We start from the raw sequence: 12123 nt of genomic DNA on the forward strand, positions 1-12123 counted from the left end.
CGGCACATCCTGTGGGCTGCGTGCCGGTGCCAGACCGGGGGGGGGGGGTAAGTGTCAAGTTGTTAGGGCGGTGGGTGCCAGTTTGCGCGGGGGGGGGGGTCTTTGCGAGCGGGGGGGAGCAGTGCCGCTGGCCTCGGGGGGGGGGTTTGGGGAGGTGGGAACGTATAAACCGAGTTTCCATTATTTCCTATGGGGAAACTCGCTTTGATATACGAGTATTTTGGTTTACGAGCATGCTTCTGGAACAAATTATGCTCGTAAACCAGGTTCCACTGTACTTTCCAGATCGCATCAAGAGTCACCACTGTGAGAGCTGCCGCTAGTGCTGCCCAATTCAGGAAAATAATTTTGATTCGATTCAGCCTATTGAATTGATTTTTCGATCCGATTTTCCATTTGGGTGGATTTGGGTGGATTTTTTCAAACATCCTGGTGGGTTTATTTTATAGCCTCTTCACCCCCTTTGCCCTCTCCTACCCACCCAGGTCCTGTGATGTAAACAAAATAAACAAACAGAAAATACTTTTCCTCTCTCTATTAAATCCTAGCTCACGTTCACAGTCTAACACCAGCTCTGGAAGGATACACATTTCAAATCTGACATATTGTAATCACAAAACAGAAAATAAAAATATTTTTCCTACCTTTTGTTGTCTGGTCATTTTGCAAATCATGTTGGTCCCATGTTCTGGTTGTCTTCTGATAAGGCTCTCCTTTCTTCTTTCTCCGTGCTAACCATCCATCTTCCATCTCTGTCCTTCCCTTCTGTTTCCCTTTCCTCGCCCGGAGGTCTGGCATCTTTCCTTTTTTCATCTCCATTCCCCTGCAGCTGCAGCGATGCACCCCACCATCCACAGATCCACCATCTCTCCTTTTCTCAACTATCCTTTCATCCAACATCTCTCTTCTGTGTCCCTGTCCCTATTATCCTCTCCAGTAGTGTCCCCCTTGGGTCCCTGTTCTTATGCTTCCTCCATGCCCAGCATCTTATCTCTGTTTCGTGTCTCTCCCCATATCCAGCTTCTTCTTTCTCTCTTCCTTACCTCCTGTATCCCCTTCCCCAGGTACAGGCTTTCTCCTATTCTCTCTCCTGCCATCCTTGCACCCTGCCCACCTACTTTGGAGCAGTATCTGTCCCTCTTGTACCCTTCCCCCCTTCTAATCTTGCATTTCTCTCTCCCTCTCTCCATTAGTCCAGTACCTCTCCGTCCTCTGCTTTCCTCCCCCTCTTTTTGGTTTGGTCTCTCTCTTCCCTGCACTTCACCCCAGGTCTGGCATCTCCCTTCCCCTCTCCCCCCCCATGCCTCCCCACCGCGAAGGCACTCTTCCTCCTCCTCCCTCTGCACAGGCCTGCTCCCCCTGCAAGCCTGCATATTCCCCCAGCTTCACTGCTTTTACCTTAAGCTAATACGGCAGCATGCAGGATCGCTGGTGCTATAGCGATCCCTGCAGCTGCTGTCATCCTCAGCGGCACATTTTCTCTGCCGCGATCCTGACATCAGAGGAGGGGCGGGACCTTAGCAGAAAGAATGTGCCGCTGAGGATGACGGCAGCTGCAGGGATCACTATAGCACCAGCGATCCTGCAGGCTGCCGTATTAGCTTAAGGTAAAAGCGGGGAAGCTGGGGGAACATGCAGGCCTTTCCAACTGATCCTCCCTCCTGAAGCAGGAGCAGCAGCAGAAGGACAGCAAGAGGCAGTGCTGCCACTCCTGCTTTAGGAAGGCATGGGGGGAAGGGTCGGTCATCAAATCGGGAGGCCAATTTTTTTTTCTTTTTTTTTTTATTGAATCGATTCACCTGATTTGAATCGTTGAATCGATTCAAATCGTGAATCGGGCAGCACTAGCTGCCGCAGATACTCCAACTTCCAGCAGCTTTTTATTCTCAGCAGCATTAATCTTCAGCATGACTGCCTTAAGGAGTTCTCTGCAACCCCTTTTATATCAGGGAAACCCTGTACCATTGCTGCCAATGCAGCCCAATATGTTGGTGCAGGAGGTTCTGAAGGCGACAGATGTTTTCGGCCCCAAGACCGTAGGGTTCAACTCTCTAGTTCTGTAGAAAGTACTGGCAGTATAGAACTCAATACTCTGTTGCATTGAGGAGGAAGTTCTGGCCATTAAGTGTCTGACCCTTACTGCCCCTTTATGCTTAGTAGAGACAAAAAAAAGGAAAACATCAACAAGTTAAGAGGCAACAAAGAGAAAGCATCCCTTGCTGCTTTTTTCCAAATACTTATCTTGTCATAACAGTTAAATTAGGCAAAAAGGAAACATCACATGAAATAAAACAAGTCCAACATCCCCACAGAAAATGATTGCCAACAAGGAAAATAAAGCTTCCTTTATAAAGAATATGGAAATGCTCCAATCCCAAGTACTAAAAATTGAAGGTCATGCTGCAACTAAAGAAATAAAAAGGGAGATATCTTTTACACAGTACACTACTCTATTTCAAGAAGGCTCTTTTCTTTAGTTCATTCAATTTCTTGCTGAAAGATATTATAATACTGCTTGAAGCACAATTTCAGAATCATTGCTGAATGCTAATAAAAGCAAAAGAGACAATATGAGAGACTTTTGGATATTCAAGAAGGCATAGAAGATGATGGCTATATAATTTATAGGAGACAATTTCTGTCAACTATTAAAAATGCAGTGTCTTTTCCCCTAGCACTAGCAAATATTGCTTGGGGGGGTGGTTTCTGTTGCTGAAAAAGACAAATGGGGAAAGCAAGCAGAAAAACAGTGCTGAGAGAGGCAGAGAGAGAAGCCAAAGGGGAGAAAGAGCAGGAGAGAGAGAAGCAGAGGCAAGAGACCAAGAGGGGAATCGGCGACAGTTAGCTCCACCCACCCCCCAAAGTCGACCACCGAAGCTCCCCCTTAAAAGGGGAGGGGCCAACAGCGCTCAGCCGTTCAGCGCGCGTCGAAAGCGAGCGTTAAAGGTGCTTGCCTTAGCGAGAGCGCCTTTGCGAAGGGCCTTGAGAAGGGATGAGCCACCGCTAAAGGAGAGCAGAAAGAGACCACAGCAGGAGCAGAGGGCACACAACCAGGCACACACAGGAGGTACAAAGGACACACAACCACATGCCGCTAAAGGAGAGCAGAAGGAGACCACAACAGGCGCAGAGGGCACACAACCAGGTAGATATAGTGGACAGCAGGCGCAGAGGACAGCCACAGCCAGGCAGGCACAGAGAACACAGCAGGCGCAGAGGACAGCCACAGCAGACCGGCAAGCAAGCAAGCAGGCAGAAATGGAAGCAGCAGACTGAAGCAAGATTTTGAGCTACCCAGTTTTCTGCATCGTCTGCCATATGTATGACTACTTTCCCTCTTGGAGGCGGTCTTACATATGTGCTCGATGCGGAGAACTGGAGAGCCTGAAGAAACAAGTCAGACTCCTGGAGGGTAGAATACTGGAACTGGAGGCACTTCACGCAGTGGAGGAGGGAGACAAAAATGCAGAGAATGTTAAGACAGAGGAAGCAGAGAACAAAACAGAGGACACCATCGAGGGAGAAGTCCGAGAGCTAGAGAAGTTCATGGGGGAGGCATACAGGGAGGCTGTGGAAAATCACCAGCAACAGTGGAACTACCAAAAGACACCTACAGAGAGTGTGGACCACCCGATGGACAACCACAACGAAGAAATGGGAGACACAGCAGTGAGAATGAAGGATACGGACCCATGGCAGGAGAGATGGACACACACCAGGGACAAGGACCTGCGGCTGGAGAATCAAGAGAAGATAGAGAGGACAGCAATCGTTGGGGGGGACTCCATCATCAGACAAGTCGACAGCCACATAGCAGGAAGAACACTGGATCAGCTGGTGACCTGCGTACCGAGAGTCAAGGTAAAAGATAAGTGAATCGCATCGACAGGATCATCGACAGTGTGAATGAAGATACAGCGGTAGTGATCCATGTGGGGACGAACAACGTGAGCAACAGGAACAACAGGGAAGTACTGAAGGACCAGTTCTGGATGCTAGGAAGGAAGCTGAAGACCAGAACGCAGAGGATAGCATTCTCAGAGATACTGCCGGTACCCAGGGCTGATGAGAAGAGGCAGATGGAGCTGTAAGCAGTCAACGCGTGGATGCGGCGCTTGTGTGAGGAACAAGGATTCCACTTTGTGCGTAACTGTACGATGTTCTGGGGGAAGAGCAAGCTATACAGGAAGGACGGACTCCACCTCAACAGAGACGGAACGAGGCTGCTTGCAAGCAACATCAAGAGAGAAGTTGAGAAGTTTTTAAACTAGGAAGAAGGGGAAAGCCGACAGTCGACCGAGAGTCAATGGTTCGGGAACCAGTATACCCAGAGGATACCGTGCAAGAAGATAGAGTGAAAGACTCAACAGATCACGTGCAAGACGGATCGAAAAGAACACAAGAGGAAAAGAAATGCAAGAAAGGAACAGGTCGCAAACTCAAGTGTATGTACACGAACGCAAGGAGCCTTAGAAATAAGATGGGTTAATTAGAAATTATGGCACAAAAAGATAACGTTGACATCATAGGCATCACGGAAACATGGTGGACTGAGGAAAACATCTAGGACACTGTGCTACAGGGATACAAACTATACCGCAGAGACAGAGTGGCTCAAAAAGGTGGGGGCATTGTCATATATGTCAAAGAGGGAATTGAATCTACTGGAGAGAACACGCCACAACTGACGGATAAGTTAGAGTCTCTATGGGTCAAAATTCCGGGAACAAATGGCCTGGAAATGAAGATCGGCATCTACTACCGACCCCCAGGGCAGTCCGAAGAAATTGACAGAGAAATGACGGACGAGATTAAACGCAACTGCAAGGGAGGCAACGAAGTTATCATGGATGACTTCAACTATCCGGGAATAGACTGGAACCTAGGCACCTCTGGCTGCGTTAGAGAGAACAAGTTCTTGGATGCTGTAGGCGATTGCTTCCTGGAACAACTTGTCAAGAAAAATACTAGAAGAAATGCAATTCTGGACTTAATTCTAAATGGCCTGCGAGGACCGGCCCAAGATGTAGAAGGGACGCTAGGAAATAGCGATCACAATATGATCCGCTTCGATCTGGACGCAGGGGAGAAACATCAGCCACGGCACTGAACTTCCGAAAAGGGAATTACAAAAGGATGAGACTCATGGTAGGGAAGAAGATTAGGAAGAGGATAAGCAATGTAAAAACGCTACAGCAAACTTGGTCCCTTTTTATGGACATGGTCACCGAGGCGCAAAATCTATATATACCACGTATCAACAAGGGATCAAAGAGAAAAAAGAAAAAAGAACCGGTGTGGCTCACTGTAGAGGTGAAGGAAGCGATCAGAGACAAGAAAACTTCATTTAAGGAATGGAAAAGGTCAAAAATGGACGAAAACTGGAACAAGCACAAACAACATCAACGCAGGTGCCATAAGGCAGTAAAAGGGGCCAAAAGAGACTACGAGGAAAAAATAGCCAAGGAGGTGAAGAACTTCAAGCTATTCTTTCGATATATTAAGGGGAAATGACCCGTGAAGGAAGCAGTGGGACCTTTGGATGACCATGGAATAAAGGGAGAGCTAAAGGAGGACAAAGCAATTGCTGACAAACTGAACACATTTTTTGCATCTGTATTTACTAGTGCTGCCCGATTCAGGGGAAAAAAATTTCGATTCGATTCAATCTATTGAATTGGTTTTTCGATTCGATTTTCCTACCCAATTGGGTGTTTGTTTGTTTTTTTCAAACATCCTGGTGGGTTTATTTTATAGCCTCTTGACCCCCTTTGCCTTCTCCTAATCACACTGGTGCTGTAGTGTAAACAAGATAAACAAACAAAAAAGACTTTTCCTTTCTCTCTTAAATCCTAGCTCACGTTTGCGGTCTAACACCAGCTCTGGCAGGATATGCGTTTCAAATCTGGCATATTGTAATGAGAAAATGGAAAACAAAATTAGTTTTTCTACCTTTTGTTCTCTGGTCATTATTCAAATCTTGTTGGTCCCAGGCTCTGGTTGTCTTCTGATAACTTGCTTGCCAGGGTCTCCTTCTTTCTTATTTCTCTGTTCTAACCATCTATCTGCCATCTCTGTCCTCCGCTTATTCCAGGACAAGCAGGCAGGTATTCTCACATATGGGTGATGTCAACGACGGAGCCCGGATGCGGACGCCTCGCAAGCAGACTTGCTTGAAGAAACTCGAAATTTCGAGTCGCAAGCACCGCGCATGTGCGAGTGCCTTCCCGCCCAGCGCAGGGCGCGTCTCCTCAGTTCTCAGTTTTCTGCGGAGCCGAGAGGTCCATCTTTGACTCTCTGCGTTTAACATCATTCACTTTGTGCCTTCTCTCAACCGTGGTTTGTGTTTTTTTCCTCACGAATCGCTGTTTTATTTTATTTTAGTTAAAAATAAATAAATAAATACATTTTTTCTTCTTCTGTTCGTTTTCCGAGACAGGCCGCTTGGCAGCAGCCCGAGGGCTTCGATTTTGCGGCGGCTATTTTTCCGTCTATGTCCCGGCCTGCTACGGGCTTCAAGAGGTGTAGCAAGAGTCAGCGCGTGATCTCTCTTACGGACCCTCACAGATGCTGCCTCAAGTGCCTTGGGCCAAAACATCATCCTAGTTCGTGCTTGCCTTGCCAAATACTTCAGCCTCGTGCTTTCAAGCGTCGTTGCATTTTGGTGGACAAGCTCTTCGAGATGGAGTCTCCTATTGATCCCTCGACTTCAAAGGCGTCTTCGGCCTCAACTTCCACCGAGGCTTCTTCTGCGCCTACTGCTTCCACCTCGAGCCTCATCAAACCTTCGTCGTTTGCAGCGGCTCTTGCTTTGACGTCATCTGCTGTATCTTCCCCTGTTTCCTCAGGTCAGATAGCTCAGCAGTCAGTTCCGCCGGTGGTGATTAAAGTGTCTAAAACTTCCAAGTTGAAGCACACTCACACTACCTCAAAGGAACCTCCAGCCAAAGCAGGTGGTCCGGTTTCAGACGCGGATCCATCCTTGCCGGCTTCTTTCCAGACCATGTTAGAGAAGCAGTTTATTCAATTCCTTACTAACATGGACCCAAACTGCTTCCTCTTATCCAGCCTGGGCATTCAGCAGACTCCTGCGAGGTCGAGCCGCTTACTTTGCCCCAGTCTGAACTTACACACTCTTTGCAGGGAGCAAAGTCTCTGTGAGTGTCTGGTCTGGCATCCAAGCACGTAAAACAAGGAGCAGATTCTTTGCGAGTGCCTCGACGAGAATCCTCACACTCTATACAAGGAGCAGAGTCTTTGAGAGTGCATCGAGATTCCTCCTCCAAGCCTCTGGAGCTTCGATCTACAGCCTCTAGTTCTATTCATACATCGGCATCGGTTGCCCACGTCTCCGAGGCGAAATCTCCTCGATCCTCGAGATCTAGTTCCAGACACAGTTCTCACCGACATTCGAGGCCTTCATCGAGGCATCCTTTGAGGCATAGTTCTTCTCATGACAGACCATCTTCCTCGAAGCCTCGATCTACTCCAACCTCGACCAGACCACCGACTCCTCGTTCGAGGTCTCCGAAGCTGGATCTCGAGGATGTTCCGGTCTCGATTGCCTTGTCCAAGTCACCAGGTTCCTTTGATGCATTTTTCCCTGCCGAAGCTTCTTCTTTGATACAGGCTGCCTCGACGTTCTCGAGCCCTTCTCGAGGCAAAGCATTGGCAGATCAGCTATCTTTCTCGTCTTTCCTGCAATAGATGGCTGTGGACTTGGATATTCAATTGGATACTGGCTCCAAATATTCTAAGGAGTATCTCAAAGTCATGCATCTTCCTCATCCTCCGGCAGAGTCTCTTAAGCTTCCACTTCATAAGCTTTTTAATCAGACTTTTGGTCGTTGCATGGAAACACCTTTTTCCATACCGGCTGTTCCAGGGAAATTAGACTCTAGATATAAGACTGTGCATCGCAAAGGGTTTGACAATTCTCAGTTATCCCTGCTGGTCGAGTCCTCCTTGAAAAGGTCCCATCCTTCCAAGGTTTATGTCACCGTCCCTCCTGGAAGGGAAGGGAAAACTATGGACAAATTTGGACGTCGCATCTACCAGAATGCTATGATGTCCTCTAAAGTCCTCAATTATAATTTTTATTTCATCAATTACTTTGAATTTCTTCTTTCTCTTCTACCAAAGTTTTTGAATTATTTGGATAACCAAATGCATTTTGAGTTTCAGGAAGTCATTGCTTCTTTCTCTCAATTACGTCTGCATCTCCTCCAATCATCTTATGATGCCTTCGAGTTATCTGCCCGAGCGCTGCTTGCTCTGTAGCTATGCGTCATCTTGCCTGGCTTCGTACCATTGACATGGACTCTAACCTTCAAGACCGCTTGGCTAACATTCCTTGTGAGGGCAACGACCTCTTTGATGAATCCATCGAGGCAGCCACCAAGAAATTATCTGACCATGCAAAATCATTTGCTTCTATAGTCAGACCCAAGCCAAAGCCAGCTCCTGCCAAACCTGCACGTCCTGCTCTTATCTATCCAAGGCGTTTTGCTCCAAAGCCGGCTCCTTATACTCGCCCTCCTCTGAAAAAAACAGCAACCTCAGAAGCAACAGAAATCCCAACCTTCTGCTGCACCTAAGGCTTCTCAGCTTTTTTGACTGTTTACAACAGAGCATAACCTCCACCGTTCTGTCTCTGTCTCCTTTTCCCCCTATAGGAGGTCGTCTCCATCATTTTTACAACCGATGGACAATAATTACATCCAATCTCTTGGTGCTTACCATCATCAGGGAAGGATACTCTCTTCATTTCACTCAGGTTCCACCAGAGCTTCCCTCAAGAGAGTATCCTTCCAATCCGTCCCAGACCTCTCTTCTTCTTCAGGAAGCTCAAACTCTGCTTTCTCTCCATGCCATCGAACCAGTTCCCTTGGAACAGAACAGGGGGGTTTTACTCCCGTTACTTCCTTGTTCCGAAAAAGATGGGCAATCTGCGACCCATTCTGGATCTCAGGACTCTCAACAAATTTTTAGTCAAAGAAAAGTTTTGAATGTTGTCCCTGGCATCTCTTTATCCCCTTCTCGAGCAGAACGACTGGTTATGCTCTCTGGATCTCAAGGAGGCCTACACTCATATCCCCATTCATCCGGCCTCTCGTCAATTCCTCAGATTTCGGATGGGGAATCTGCATTTTCAATACAGAGTACTACCCTTCGGCCTGGCCTCGTCTCCCAGTGTTCACCAAGTGCCTGGTAGTGGTAGCGGCAGCTCTCCGGAACCATGGTCTTCAGGTATTTCCCTACCTCAACGACTCATCAAAGATTCCACATCTCAAGGGGTTATTGAAGCGACCCAACGGACTACCTGGTTCCTACAAAGTTTGGGATTCGAAATCAACTTTCCCAAATCTCAACTTCAGCCCTCACAGCATCTACAATTCATTGGAGCTGTTCTGGACACTGTCCAACTCAGAGCATTCCTTTCAAAACAACGTCTGGAAGCTCTTCTACACCTCTGTCATACAGTGTCTTCCTGCTCTTCCATCTCAGCGAGACACATGATGGTACTTCTGGGTCACATGGCCTCCACAGGACATGTGACTCCTTTTGCCAGACTTCACCCCAGAATTCCTCAGTGGACCCTGACATCTCAATGGATGCAAGTTTACGACCCTCCTTCTCGACACATTTCAGTCACTCCTTCCTTGAAGAAGTCTCTCCGTTGGTGGATGCTCTCTTCCAATCTTTCCAGAGGCTTGCTTTTTCAAACACCCCCTCATCAGAAGGTCCTCACGACAGACTCTTCTACCTACACTTGGGGCACTCATCTCGATGGTCTCCATACTCAAGGCCACTGGACCAGTACAGATCATCAATGTCACATAAATATGTTGGAACTCAAGAGCGATTTTCAAGGCTCTCAACGCTTTTCAACATCTTCTTCGCGACCAGGTAGTCCTCATCCGGACGGACAACCAAGTCGCCATGTATTATGTCAATAAACAAGGAAGGACAGGATCTGCCTCCCTTTGTCAAGAAGCTCTGAAGGTTTGAGACTGGGCAATCCACCACAACACCTTCCTCAAAGCTGTCTACATTCAAGGGGCGAAGAATTGCTTGGCGGACAACTTGAGTCGTCTTCCGCAACCTCACAAATGGACTCTCCACTCCTCGCCTCTTCATCACGTTTTTTCTCAATGGGGAACCCCTCAGATAGACCTCTTTGCGGCTCCTCACAATTTCAAACTGCCTTAGTTCTGCTCCAAGATATACTCTCCTCACCGTCCCGAGGCAGATGCTTTTCTTCTGGACTGGATGAATCTCTTCCTCTACGCATTCCCTCCATTCCCTCTCATTCTCAAGACTCTGGTAAAGTTGAAGAACGATCATGCCACCATGATTCTCATCGCTCCTCGGTGGCCAAGACAACCTTGGTACTACCTTCTACTTCAACTCAGCACCAGGGAGCCATACCTTCTACCAGTTTTTCCTTCTCTGCTTACACAGAGTCAAGGATCTCTGCTTTATCCCAATCTGCAGTCTCTACACCTGACAGCTTGGTACCTTTCAACGTAACTCCTCTTCAGTTTTCTCAATCTATATGAGATGTCTTAGAAGCTTCTAGGAAGCCTACCACTAGACAATGCTATCACCAAAAGTGCACTAGATTTTCTACGTGGTGTTTTTCTCATCATACGGAGCCTCAGCATTCCTCCTTATCTTCTGTTTTGGACTACTTGTTGCACTTATCCAATTCTGTCCTCAAGTCTACATCTATCCGAGACCATCTCAGTGCAATTGCGGCTTTCCATCAGCCTATTGAAGGGAAACCCCTCTCTGCTCATCCAGTGGTTTCCAAATTTATGAAAGGACTATTTAATGTTAACCCTCCTCTCAAACCGCCTCCTGTGGTTTGGGACCTCAATGTTGTCCTTTCTCAACTCTTGAAGCCTCCATTTGAACGAATCGATAAAGCTCATCTGAAGTATCTCACTTGGAAAGTGGTATTTCTCATAGCCCTCACTTCTGCTCGAAGAGTCAGTGAACTGCAAGCTTTAGTAACTGACCCACCATTCACTATGTTCCATCATGACAAGGTGGTTCTTCGTACTCATCCTAAATTCCTACCTAAAGTGGTCTCGGAATTTCATCTTAATCAATCCATCGTCCTTCCAGTATTTTTTCCAAAGCCTCATTCTCATCCTTGAAAATCAGCTCTTCATACTCTGGACTGTAAACGTGCTTTGGCCTTCTACTTGGAACGCACCAAAACATACAGAACTGCTCCTCAACTTTTTGTTTCCTTCGATCCCATCCTATTTCTAAGCGTACCATCTCCAACTGGATGGCGGCTTGTATCTCTTTCTGCTATGCCCAGGCTGGATTACCCCTTCACAGTAAAGTCACAGTCCATAAAGTCAAAGCTATTGCAGCTTCAGTAGCTTTCCTCAGATCTACACCTATTGAGGAAATATGTAGAGCTGCTACTTGGTCCTCGGTTCATACCTTCACTTCTCTTTATTGTCTGGATACTTTCTCCAGACGGGATGGACAGTTTAGCCAAACAGTATTACAACATTTATTCTCCTAAATTGCCAACACTCCCACCATCGCATTCTGGTTAGCTTGGAGGTCACCCATATGTGAGAATACCTGTCTGCTTTTCCTGGGATAAAGCACAGTTACTTACCGTAACAGTTGTTATCCAGGGACAGCAGGCAGCTATTATCACAACCCACCCACCTCCCCTGGTTGGCTTCTCTGCTAGCTATCTGAACTGAGGAGACGCGCCCTGCGCTGGGCGGTAAGGCACACGCGCATGCACGGTGCGGGCGACTCGAAACTTCGAGTTTCTTTAAACAAGTCTGCTTGCGAGGCGTCCGCATCCGGGCTCCGTCGATGACATCACCCATATGTGAGAATAGCTGCCTTCTGTCCCTGGATAACAACTGTTACGGTAAGTAACTGTGCTTTCTTTCTCTTCCCAACCCAGGAGGTCTGGCATCTTTCTTTTTTTTTGTCTCCATCCACAGATCCACCTTTTCTTAACTACCCTTTCATCCAGCATCCCTCCCTCCTTCCCCACCAACCCAGGGTTCACCATCTCTCCCTTTCTTTTCCCAACTACCCTTCTATCCAGCATCTCTATCCCCCACACACACCATC

At 47.4% G+C, this 12123-nt stretch overlaps 1 protein-coding gene across 6 annotated transcripts in view; it reads right to left on the reverse strand.

Annotated features, from left to right (window-relative positions):
• The window catches only part of MKRN1 (makorin ring finger protein 1), a 552914-nt gene that overhangs the window by 442707 nt on the left and 98084 nt on the right, over positions 1-12123 (reverse strand). The window lies entirely within an intron of this gene.

Source organism: Geotrypetes seraphini, chromosome 9 (assembly GCF_902459505.1).
Source record: "Geotrypetes seraphini chromosome 9, aGeoSer1.1, whole genome shotgun sequence".
NCBI classification, from domain to species: domain Eukaryota; kingdom Metazoa; phylum Chordata; class Amphibia; order Gymnophiona; family Dermophiidae; genus Geotrypetes; species Geotrypetes seraphini.